The sequence below is a fragment of the Phoenix dactylifera genome, chromosome 12 (assembly GCF_009389715.1).
Source record: "Phoenix dactylifera cultivar Barhee BC4 chromosome 12, palm_55x_up_171113_PBpolish2nd_filt_p, whole genome shotgun sequence".
Taxonomy (NCBI): domain Eukaryota; kingdom Viridiplantae; phylum Streptophyta; class Magnoliopsida; order Arecales; family Arecaceae; genus Phoenix; species Phoenix dactylifera.
Genome location: NC_052403.1, coordinates 4,640,826 through 4,654,577, shown reverse-complemented (window position 1 = coordinate 4,654,577; position 13,752 = coordinate 4,640,826).

Sequence of the window (13,752 nt, the reverse complement as noted above, 5' to 3'; positions counted from 1 at the left end):
ACCCTACGCTTCATGCACCAAGGTGGCCGTGCAGTGTGTGAATCGGTTTGTCTCTTTCACATTGGGCAATCAACAAAACTCGCGTACAATGAATGAAGCCCATTATAGAAAAGATAAAATGATTGATGGGATGGACGGCCACATGGTATATTTCGTTTTTTTACTTCAAATGGTGAGAAAAGATGTGTCGGCTTTGGGGTCAAGAGGTGAGAGCACAGACCACCTCCTGATTCAAGATATAGGGATGATGATGAGAGATGGAGGACCTTTCAGGCCAAGCATATATTCAAAGAAGCCAACGGAGCAGCTGACTGGGTGGCTGCCTACGCGGCCTACCACTCAGAGTATATCCTTTAGTCCGAAGAGGAAGAGTTGCTATTGGCACTCCGTGAGCTGTTGTATTTTGACTTTATTAGGTACATTCGCATGCGTACTGTATGAAGCACCCATTTTAAGTATAAAAAAAAAAGGTGTGTCAGCTTTCATGGTGGCTTGTGCGGAGAAAATATTTATCTTTTTCACCGGCCTCTCCTTCCACTTTTGATGTGAAAATTACTCACAAATCCAATGGAATGAAGACCTAATAGTATTATTAGAGTTTATAGCTCGAACCTCCATGCCGGATTAATCACACTTCCGGTCTTGATTGATGGGTGATCACGCATGCGAGGTTCGACCGATAAGTGATGGCATCATGGGTGTGATCTTATTCTAATTGATTGAGGGGAACTTGAGAGATTCAATGGTGGTCTTCGTTAGTGAATGTGCCATGTCGAGATGCATGATTTAAAAGGGACATCATCACATGGATAAGAACCCATCTCGATGCAACTAATCCAGGCCATGTGACTGTTCCATTTAGATTAAGGAACTATGACATTGAATAAGCCAAGATGCGATTAGTTGACTATTTTTTACCAATATTTTCTCCAAAAAAAAATTCTAATTGTACGGCAAGCAAGCTAGTTGATAGTATTAATGGGGAAGTGCAATATACAGTTGTGCATAGGCACATATTAACCCTTTCTACCTAGGTCAATTCTTTGATCATTAGGTATGTACGATAGGAGATTCGACTTGGGCACGTTGTAACATCAAATGGACATTTTATAGAGCTGCACTCCTTTGGGAAGACGTGATGCAGTCCACAAACATCACCTTCTAACCTCCTCATCATCTCTCCCTTTCTAATGGAATCTAGGCTGCCATAAGCTCATACTTGAATGTGCTGCGTGCACCAGTTTAGTATGAACTGCTCTTTCTTAATTGGGCAAAAGCTTTCTTTTTCCAAAGATCAAGAGCTGGTATTTCGTAAAATTATCTGCTGCCGGTTGGGCATGTTCGATAGAAGAAAAAAAAACTCAAGGATATTTCTCAATAAATTAGCTTCTTTTGCTACTGCTATTGCTCGGTTGGCCTGAACTTTCTCAATGATTAGTCTATTCTTATAATTCTTATTGCCAAAGTAGAAAAATTATTGCTTATACTACATGCACCATACACCAGTGTAGACGCAGCCAATCATGGTCATTGGTCCGTGTGAATCTATTTACTATGTGCATATCTCGGTACTCATCATAGGAATTAGTTATCGTGATTGGCTACATGTATGGGCGATGCTATTGTTTGTAACGGCGGCAATAATTTATTGGCAAAGTGGCTCAGTTGTTATAAGCGGAACATTAGGTGGCAGCTGATAATTGGCTCAGAGGACATTTGCTGTTGATGACCGAACAACCGATCCATATAGTAGCGGACGTCAATGGATGCTCGAGGTGTCGCCACGTAGTTGGCGACGTCGTTGGGGCAATCAAGCGTTCGACGTCGGAACGGTGACGTTAGACTGCTGAGGTTGCAGTCTAGTGGAAGATGATGCGAGCGAAATCTATGCTTGCGTGTGGAATCTTGGAGTTTCGATGGTCGCAAGTGGCGATATGACAACCATTCAATGGAAGAAAAAAAAATCCCTACGCTTATCAAAATGATAAGATAAACAAATGATGTAAAAGTTAAATGGTTGATGTTAGATGAAATGGTATTTTTAAAAAAATGGTGGGGGCTTGAAAGCTATGTGCCAACATCCAAATAAATGCACTGTCCCTTTTTTTTTTTTTTTTTTTTTTTTTGCTTAAAAAAAAGGGGAAGGGGGGAGGAAGGGACAAGCCCCACCCCCGCGTAGCAGCCCCGACCACTGGGCCCCCACCCCGCCAGGAGAATGTTCGATGCGGGTAGACCGAGTCGTGTGTTGGACACTCCGACCTATTTTACTCATACCCTCCCCACCCGTGGGCCGGCTCAGTTTTATCCGACCCGACCCTCCGTGTGAGTACGTCACACCTGGCACCACCCAGGCTACCAGCCGACCAGTAGCGCTTCCAGACCCCGTGTCCAGGCGTGGGGCATCCGGTCTCCGAATTTAATCGACGCCCGCGCGTTTCGAACCTGGAACCACTTGGTTGGAAGCAAACGCCCCGTTCCAACTGGGCTACCACCTTGGTGGTCAATGCACTGTCCCTTTGATAGAAAAAAAAGGAATGCTTGAGATCCCTACTTAAAATAATATATGCTTTTCTTATTCTTAGGTTACAGTATTACATTATTTTCTATGGGCCCAGGTGATGTCATGGGCGTGGATCTCATGCCTTCCAATGAAGTACGAATTCATCAAATATTGGTGTTAGCTAGCACCATGCTCATGCATTTAATTTCAAACAGTAGTTTAATAAGAAAGATCATCAAGTATCAATTTCTTTGGCATTTATTTAAGCAGTGGTGTCACGGTAGTTTAAGAGGGCATCTTTATACATATTATTAACTCAATGGTTTTAATGCAACATGACAAGGTGTTGATGAGCTGTAGATTTTGATCAAAGACTAAGGCGCTTGTAAACAAAGAAATTTCTGTGAAATGACATGTGGGTTCTACTTCTCCCTGCTGTTCAAAAGAAAACAAATGAAGAAATTTCCACGAATCCATCAAAGATTTCATCCAAAACATGGAAGGCACATGTACTACATGAAAATAAATAAAATTATATTTTCTAGACTCGAACAGCAAAATTAACAATCAGATAATCGATGCATTTAAAATTAAATTTTAATTTTTTATGGATTTTCTATTCTTTTCCTCCCTTTTAGCTGGATTCTCTTGTTGATCTTAAAAAGAGAGTTGCACGAGAGAAGGCCGTGTGAAAGGGAAAGTGGACTGAGTGGAAGAGAACGCGGAGGCAAGTCAAAAGGAAAAGTGGTAGCGGAATCGTTGCATTCGATATATCTTAACATGAATGGCATGTCCGTATGGGACAACTAGATAAAAAAATACGTGCAGCCACAATATAATATATTTATCCTTATCATTATTGTCATTTTGTTATCATCCTTATCACTATTTGTTGTTAGTTAGATCATGGCTGACTTGACCATGCATATCAAGATGGGATTTAGTTTGGAAACTTGATACTTTTTTCAATTAATTCAATGAGACAACGTGATGATTTTTTTAGTAATTATAAGGACTTATGGATGACAGGTCCAAACTCAACTTTTTAGTGCCACATACAACAGGTTGGTGGATAATTAGCGATCAAAATACCAATGTTGCCCTAATAATTCACAAAAAAAATGAGTTCAACCATTTTTAGGAAGATTTGAGGGAGACAAAGCATTTTCCATTATGATTTAGAAGGATTTTTAAAGAAAGTTTATAATGACTTGGATTTTTGCATGACTCATCCGGCATGCTTCGAATTGATACCATATGTTGTTGATATTAGCCCTTGTTTGTGAATCTCATCCATGTTATTATAACTTTTTTGTTAAAGGAGCAGAATAGGATGCCATGGCAGAGGTTTGCAGAAAATTGGGTAGTCCTTTGGGAATACCTTTAACCCATCAAATCATGAAGTTAGAAATGGAATTCAAATCTTTTAGTATAACTATTAGAGACTTAAGACATTCGTGATCGACTATCATGGTCATTTATGCAACTTCGATGTTGCTAAGACTTTGTTTCGATGAGTTCTGAACAATATATGATTAAGCAATTTGGCAATATTTTTATAGAAGATGATGCAACTTTTTATTTCCCATATTGACTTGCTACACTTTAGATACTGGCCTAGCAAATTAGGTGTTGATTGACTGTGAAGTCTAAACAAGAATTTAGTCTTCTTTTTATCGCATAACTTGGTAGAATACTAGTAATGTTCCAAATCATGGGATTCAATCTCAGGTCATGTAATACAAGTATCAAAGATTTTATGAGCTCGATAAGCCAGTGCTTTTGAAGCATGATGATGGCAGTATATTTCCAAGGAGTTCTTCAAATGTCAGTCCTCATTTCCAAGGAATGATTAGCAATTTTTTTTGAGAAAAATGTTTACTTGATAACTGAAAAATAATGTCTCCAAAGTGTTGCATCTAATTTCAAAATTATGCATTCTCATGGTGCACCATAGAGCTTGCAACTTGAATCATTTGGCCCTAGTTGGACGAAGGATGGCAGCAAGCCCACAATACTTAATTTTCTTTTTTTATTGGGAAAAGAGACAGAGCCATTTGGCATAAAAACAAGTGGAAAAAAGCGTGTTGGATATGCTGACTCATATGCAACTCTCATATGGTGCCTTTCTGTCAAAATGGATTGGGCACAATCTACGTTACCTCCTTTTTTTTGGAACGAGGTTCTTGATTCGAATCTTAAAATTGCTTCTTGAGAATATACCTCTCTTTTTATTTTTTATTATATATACAACGGAGTGCCTCAAATGAATCTCCTCGATAAGAGCAAAGGTGCCATAGAATTAAAAAAAAAATAAAAAAGCTTGTGAGGCCCATCTTGCTACGTACGTAACATGCAGGCCTTGAAGATGTCCTAATGATTCCATTGCAATTCCTGAGCTAGTTAGTATTGTTATTTGATACTAAAAATATTGTTAATAAAAAAATCTCGATCAAAGTCCTGCCTTCAATATTATTTATAATTAATTTATGATCTCAGTATATCGATCTGATCGGTATAGGCTATCTTCCATTTTAATTAACAGAAAAAATTTACGTATTTATTATGACTTTTTTCTTTAGCCTCTCTTAGTTATTATGTTTTTGTTTTTAAAGACAGTTCGGGCTTATTTTCGAAAACGGAATCAAGTTTGGTATAGCTATTACTGAATGCAACGTGACAGAAGTCATGAGCATTGTCGTATATATAGTGCACGACCGAACATGAACGGAGCCAAGTGGCATTAAACAAAGGCTGGTGGCTTTAAAGTACAAGACAAAATATTAGTGCAAAGGTTCCTGGTAGGAACGTGATGGTAGATCAGGGGTTCTACGTTCAGCATCGCAGATAGGAGCTAGTGAGGTCAGAGCCATATACGCAAATATAAAAAAAAATGATTCCTTACCGGAAAAAAATAATACTGATCACTTAATATTTTAATCCTTAAAGGATAAAGCCATTGTTAATGTCACAAGAACGTTGTCATCACATGCGGTCAAAACTCCCATTTCTTGGATCTCTGCGTACTTCCCTATATAAATTCTAAAATGGTGCTTCCACCGATACTTCGGTTCGGCAGACGAATATATAACGAACCTTGGAAACTTGAAGCTACTCATCATCTTTTTGCCCATATTTTCTCTATTGATGACCATCATCATGCGGTATCGATGTAAACTATTGTTCATGTATGCCAATAGTATGAGATCTCATTTAATTTTGTGGCCATAAAAATAAAAAGCTTAGAGTTTGCATGAATCTGCCTAAGAGAAAAAATTCATAACCATAGCACTGTAGAATTGGCTCATTTCAGTATCTAATATATAGTAATAATCTTAAAAAAACTTAGCTTTTAGCTGGATCACCAGAACCTATGCTTTTATGATTGTTAGAACAAGTCAAGCCCGACTCAGTAGCCACCAAGTCGTGGCACCAACCTCTGTCTTGAAAGGCTTCAAAATAGAGAGTGCCATATTTAAGGATTGCAAGGCCTCCTCAAAGAGAAATCTAGCCAATTCTGATCAGACATCATCCAAGGGGTTTATCCCAAGTAGAGCCCAAGGCTGGGTTGTTAGCTCATATCCTCGAGCAGCCTTTTGGATTGTCATGTCTATTTAGTCTATTTAGTCAATAGAAATGCTAATATATATTTTTTTTTTTTGTGCTACAAACGGTAATATCATGCATAACGTGTACGAATACAGGCAAAAAAAATCAAAAAGCAATACATCGAGAAAAACACTAGGCAATTCCACTAGAGTAATTGTGAACAAAAAAAGCCACCCAATCTGCGGTGTCATTGGCCTTTCTGAACACATGCTTAATATACCTATTTAGTCTCTTATTGCGCACAAGATGGGATGGATGTTGGAGGTCAATATTCTACTACGTGGTCTCTCTATTTATACAAGAATAGCTTAAAGGTATATCATCCAAAAAGATAAAATAATATGTTAGAGGTGGATTAGATTAGAGAGAAGGTGCTTAGAAGCTCGATTACGAGGCAATTATTTATTGGTTTACGCGGTAATGGAGAACAAGAATAGAGAAACCCTGTGGCATCAGCTTGATAACGAGTTAAAGAAATTTTATATTCCAACGTGCGCCTCTTCTAGTTTTAACGTCTTGTTGCTTCTGTTGGGTTCACCATGTGACGTGATGACATCACCCTGATGATGGCGTTTTGTTCTTTTTCTTAAAAAAATAGCTTACTCAAACCAAAAATTACTTCTTCCAAAAAAAAATCTAGCAATTTAATTACAGTTTCATTATTGGCATGTTGCAGTGGCAAAAATATGAACCTTGGTAATAATGTTCTCACCATATTTTCTTTTTTTAAAAAAATGGACAACGAATCTGCTGCCCGCCGGCGGCCCAAGTGTGGCGGTGTGCTGAGCTCATTTTTGATGTCGTCCCCGTCGAAGGTTTTCCTATTGCGGCAGAGATCTCTATGAGGAGGCCAGACATAGTGAAGTGGGAAGTTCGATGTACCTATTTGGCCTATCATACTTGGCTAAATAGGAATGCCATGGCTTTTGAGGACAGGTGGCTGGATATGAGGATAGTGGCAGCCAAAGTTTTGTTTCATGCATCGAAGGTCATCAGCAGTGTACTATTCTCTTTTCTTGAGATAGCTAGAAACATTTGGATCTCTCATCCAGCTGAGTTAGCGATCAGATTTGTCTTCATTTCTTATGAGCCCCCATCCTGTTGCTTCCTTAAGGTAAATTTTGATAGCAATACTGCTGAGCGTGGTGAGAGGGGGGTGTGGGCATTGTCATCAGAGACCACCGTTCCAGATTTGTGACGACTAGTCGATGGCGAACCTTCGACACCTCTATCACTGGAGTGGAGCTACTACATGTGGCATGGAAAGACATCTCCTATACGAGGCGTGCTCTGGTGCGGAGTGTATCCACTTGGAGGGTGACTCGGCCTCTATGATTGAGGAGGTTCGTAAACAACACTTTGAGTTAGACAGGCAATTCTTGCTTCTTGACATACGACGGATGATTGGGGAGTGTGGCTCCTTCAAGGCCACTCATGTGTATCACGAGGCTAACACAACTGCTGACTGGTAGGCCTCCTATGCGGCGCACCACTCTAAAGGTTTTCTTTGAGAACCAGGAGGATGTTTCCTACTCACTTATTCGGCTTCTTTTCTCTTATTAGAATGGTTGTACCATATATGTATAGTACGAAAAACTGGTGTATCAAAAAAAAAAAAAAGCTAATAAATATTGCAACATTTTACAAAGCAAAGTAGGGGAAAGCTACTTATCCATGCTCAATTTTCAACCCAACGCTAAGGCTGGAAAGAATTTTTTGTAAATATTCTAAAATTTTTAGTCTTCATGACTTTGTTTCGAAGGTTTTACATATGGTAATGATGCTTACTCTAATATTTGTGGATTGTTTTGAATAACGCTAACTCTCTTGATCCATGACTCCACTAGATTTCCTGTCCCATTTCTCCACCCATTTCTTGATGACCTAGCATTTATTATTTATTAAAATTGAAGTTTTCTTTTTATTTTTTAAACAAAAAAATACACATGTATCATACCTGGGATTTTTTTTTTCTAACGTGGTGACCGTATAAAGTTTCTTGTACCGTCGACTTTCAATAGTAACATCCCCCGTTCCCATCTTCCGTTACTCTCAAAAAACTATACATATAAAAAGCAATAATGAGGTGATGACGATAAAAATCTTAGCTTTCGGATTATCAATCAATCTTCACAGCAGAAAGGTTTCTTTCCCTGTGAAGGGCTAATACGAAGGCCCATAACCAAATAAGAGAAATCTATGATTTCTAACCATGTCAAGAGCTTAATAGGAAGGCCCATAACCAAATAAAAGAAATCTATGATTTCTTTGAGAATGACTTCAATAGCCTTTGCCACACGCAAGTCCTTTCCTTTCTCAGCTATAGATAGATTGCCTGAAACCTTGCACAGCACGCAAGCCCCCCCGATCTAATATTATCCTGTGTACATAGGTTTTGCTTTTTTTTGGAATTGAGGCCGAGATTAACTGAAGTACTTTGGTTATCTATGATTACTAATTTGCTTTTGCCCATGCTTCCTCCATTGATGGACAGATTGTAACGCTGGACCGTGAGTTGAGTTGCCTCCTGCAGTGAAAATGAAGGCAGCTGTTCCACGATATCTGCGAGTTACTGGAAGAGTATATTTCTATCAGGCCACGTATGTCTACAGGAATGCAAATAGTGCAGCAGACTGGATTGTTTCGTTTGCGGCTCATCATTCGGGCAATTTTGTTTGGGCCAACTACGGATCTATGTAGAAGCCACTCTGTAATTTTCTTTTTTTCTAATTTTGCTGGCCTCATTCACACTTGTTGCATGTGAGCCGCCGTTGTTAAAAATATATATATATTCTAATTAATAATCTAAGGTTTATTGCCTCTACCAACAAAACATAATATAAATTTACAGCAATGACATATTTACCTTCTTTAGAAGGTTGAAGGAATATTATATGGGATAACTTTTCAGTATAAAGTAATACCAACAATCCGGTCTTATGTTACAATTTCAAAAACAGCTGAATAAAACAGTAGAAAATCAACAGAGAATAAAGCTTGCACGGCATATCAAGATGGATATTTATATTCTTTTTATGCTACAACCATCCTTATGTTACGGTATTCTTTTTTAACCACATCATCATTACAAGTAACTATAAGATATTGCTTTTTTACAACTTCTATTCATGTTTTTCTATCTGTATTTTAATTTAATTTTGTCTGTTTGGGGATTTCTTGAATGATGCTCAAGATTTATAAATAAACAAATGAACAAACAAACAAAGAAATAAATGCTTCAACTCTGCCTATGAAAACCTAAGGGTACGACTTGTTAGTATGAATTACCCCAGCATGTATGATGCATGCGAGCTTGGGATTTAGGCAGCGAAACATTACATGTAAGAAGTCATCATCGGAAGGAATTAATTTCACCAACTTTGAGGCGTTCTATTATGTGGTATAAATTTTTAGTCCATAAGGCTTGCAATTTATCCATAACTGTCTAATCTAGCACAGAATTATAAGTTCGGGATTTAGATCATGGTGAAATCAAGTCAAAGATTGGTCGGGATGCTGGCCGCTACTCAATCAGTGTGGATTCAATATCCCAAGACCCTAATCCCTAATTGATATTGCACCATAAAAACTAGAGTGCCCGATTGATACAGTGAATGCTTACTCTACTGGGCTGGATTTCTTGCTTCATATAGGCTTTCCTATAGAAGATGGTTTGAAGAGAGCTAATTGCTACACAAAAGATGCCTATGAGAAGAACTTATAGAAGAAGAGCCACTGCTATAGGAATGATTTGCATTATTGCATATTTGACCGAAAGAACACAACAAATCGATAGAATAATCAAGATAAAGGAAGAACAACCGAATAGTATCAAATTTAATGAGTAAGGAAAGAGAGAACTAAGGAATGCCATAAGGAGAAAGGAATCAATTAAGAGTCAAAAATCATAAAAGGACGTGGACTCCACAAATCCGAGTCTCAGTTTAGTTTCTATCAAGTATAAGCCATTTAAAATGGCTATTATAATACTTTCTGTGACTCTCGATTGATATTACGGTTATAGTAGTCAAGATAATGGGTGTTACTGTGCATAATTTAATGTTGCGGTTATCTATTTAATGCAAATAACAGTTGGTATTTTAATTATGCCATTTATTTAAATATTCTTTTTCAAAATTCAAGATTTTTTTCATCAATTTTTCCATCAAATTAGAGAGTTTGTATTATCTAAAAATAATATCTTTTATTACATAAACACCAATTTGAATAACAATGCTGCTATTTTTTTTATTATTAATCATTATTTTTTTGTTATAACACCATTACAATAATGGTTATTTTAATTAAAAAATTTGAGATTGTACTTTCTGGTATAAATAACGGCTGTTGTAACCTCTGTAGGGGTTCTGATATAACAAGATAATGCCATTATTGTCATTATCAAAACTTGGTTGGGCCCAACTAAGGTTGGGCCAAGGTATCCAAACTACCAAGATGAACTGGAGATCAAGTGAAATCAAGATCGCCCGTTACACAAAGCATCCATCAGTATCTTTTTATTTAGCATTAAAGCATGGGCCGTACGCATCTAGATCACTATGACTAAAAACTGGTAAATTCAACTACTTTGCGTACCTTCAAATCCCAAGGAAGACACGGCTTTGACGTGCTCTTTCTCATGCAGCTTAGATCAGTGGATGGCACAACTTAGAAGGGCAATCCAGCGCAACCAGCACGAGTAGTGTTTTATAGGTTAAGAGGATAGTAATTACGTCCGATCCATGCAATTTGGACCTAATTTGATGTAATAATCCAAGAGCTTACCCAAAATGGCTAGCCAGAAGATTTTATTTGGGTTCCTTGATCCTATATAAGTACTCAAGATCTATACAGTGAATAACCGATGTGGAATTAAACACACGCTTGCATAAGTCCTCATATTTGATGCCCGCACCACAATTCATCCTTGTCTGATGCAATTTTAATGGTGGTTTAGAATCACTATGGACCATGTGTGACAAACTCTCTACATGGACCGGCTTGGTTGGGCCAACCCAAGCCTTCAATTGCATCGTGCGCATCACTTAACCTTGGCTTATCCTAATGCTACATATAAGCGCCTATACCTCGCATCTTCTCTATTCCCATGATAACAATAGCTAGATTTCTGCCTTAAAGATTGAAACTATGCTAAATTATATATGTATATATAGAGAGAGAGAGAATCATATGACACTAAGAAAGGAGGACTTTAAGGAAAAGTTTTCCTTTTTATAATTTCTATAATTCCATGAACGAAAGAATCTCATGTTCCTCGAGAAGTAAATCATATCTAATCTATGTTATTTTTTTAAATTTATTTTATATGTACAATTTTTAGTGATAGCCATTGCACATGCATTGTAGCTAATTAAATGAAAGAAGTATTCAATCTCGGATGATGCCAAGCTTGGTTTATCTCTCAATGAACTAAAGCGAACAAACCTCCTACTAAACAAGTAATCCATCTTGAAATAGATAAAAGAGAAAAGCTACCTAATTAAAAATAAGACTATTAATTTTGTTATTATTTCTTATTTTTTATTATAACATTTCCATCAAATAATATATTAGAGGACAGGATAATTAATATCATCTTAATTTGGTGGTACCCTTCTTTAAGGATTTGTCACTTTTAAAATTTATACTAAAAATTCCAGATTGATCAGGCATGATGCCAAACCTACCACTTTTATAAATCTTGATCGAAGCAAGTGTGGACTCAAATAATGTAACAATCCTATATTTCATCTAAAATGTCTAATCAAAAAGTATTATTTTAATTTCTTAATTCTGTATAAGTACTCGAGATCTATTTAGTAAATAACTGATATAGAACTAAATATACGTCTGTACAAATTTTTACGAATAATGATATTTTTCTAGTACAAGAATTATGGGAGGACCAGATAGGCTAGTGATGATATTTGTGCCTATCTCTTTGCCGGTGCTGACGTTGGGTTTTCTTGGTTGCTTCGGCAGTCGCTTGCAGCTGATGTTCGAGAATCGAGGCGCGTATTTTGGGTCTTAGGCCCTGTTTGGGGGAGCTGTTGGCAGTAGAGCTGTTGGAAGTAGAGCTGTTAGAAGTAGAGCTGTTGGAAGTAGAGCTTTTATAAAAAGCTGTTTGCTGTTTGGTAACTACATTTTTAAAATGCTGTGGCACTTTAACATTTGTTTGGTAAACAAACTGAGAAAGTACTTTTGTATGACAAAATGACCATAAAGGACATTATTAGTATTATACAATAGTGCATAATAAAATATAATATATATTAATACATAAATATATGATATAGTATAATATTAATGTAATGTAACATAATATTATTATAATATAGTACTATAACATTGTATACTATAGGATAATAATTTAAAATAATATTAAATTATTTAACATAACATAATATTATATTATATTATATTTATAGTATAATACAATAATAAATGTATAAAATATTATAATTATTAGTATAAATTAATTTTGTACTCTTTTGATGACCATTTATTTCTCTAACAAATTTTCTAACTAGGTGAAAAAATTGGTTAAATAATTACTAATATTTTTATTTATTTATTTATTTATTATTTTATTTCATTGAAATATATTTATTTATTATTTTATTTATTTATTTATTCATTCATTTATATACATATTTATTTATTTATTTATTTTTCTTTATTTTTCTTTTTTTTTCCTTTTCTTTTTTTCCTTCTCTTTTTTTCTTTCCTTTTCTTCTTTTTTTTTTCTTTTCCTTTTTCTTCTCTTCTTCTCCTTCCTTCCTCTCTTTCCTTCTTCTCCTTTCTTCTTCTCCCGCGAAGCCGGCGGCGCCGGAAGGGGGACCGGGCCGCGGGATGGCGGGCCGCGGCGGCCGCGGGAGGAGGGGGGCTCGAGACGGGGCCGGGACAGTGGGCCCCGACGGCCACGGGGGGAGGGGGGGCTCGGGAGGGGGCCGGGACGGCGGGCCCCGACGACCACAGGGGGAGGGGGGCTCGGGAGGGGGCCGGGACGGCGTGCCGCGGCGACCGCAGGGGAGGGGGGGCTCGGGAGGGGGCCGGGACGGCGTGCCGCGGCGACCGCGGGGGAGGAGGGGCTCGGAGGGGGCCGGGACGGCGTGCCGCGGCGACCGCGGGGGAGGGAGGGCCTCGGGAGGGGGCCGGGACGGCGGGCCGGCCGGGGAGGCAGCGGCCATGGCGGCCTCTTCCTCCCCTTCCTTTTTTTTTTTGGCTGTGTGGTGGGTCGTAGCGGCGGGGGGCTCGGGTGGGGGCTGGGGGGCGCGGCCACGGGTGACCGGCGTGGTGGCTACCTCCCAAAAAAAAAAAAAAAAGAGAAGGGCCGACGGCATTGAGGAGAAGGAGATAGAGAGGGAGAGAGAGAGAGAGGGGGGGATGGTGAGAGAGAAAGAGGCGGTGGGATTGAGATTTTTGGGAGGAAAAAGAAACTTTTAAATGGGGATATTTTGGTCAAAAATACAGCTTCCCGACAAAGCTGAAAACAGCGTTTTCGGAAAGCTCCAAAATTGAGCTTCTGCCAAAAAGCTGTTTTCAGCTTCCCGCAAAAGCTGAAACAGCTTTTTGGAAATTTTACCAAACACACTTTTTTCCCTAAAAGTACTTTTGGAGGGCCAGAAAGTGCTTTTTGGCCC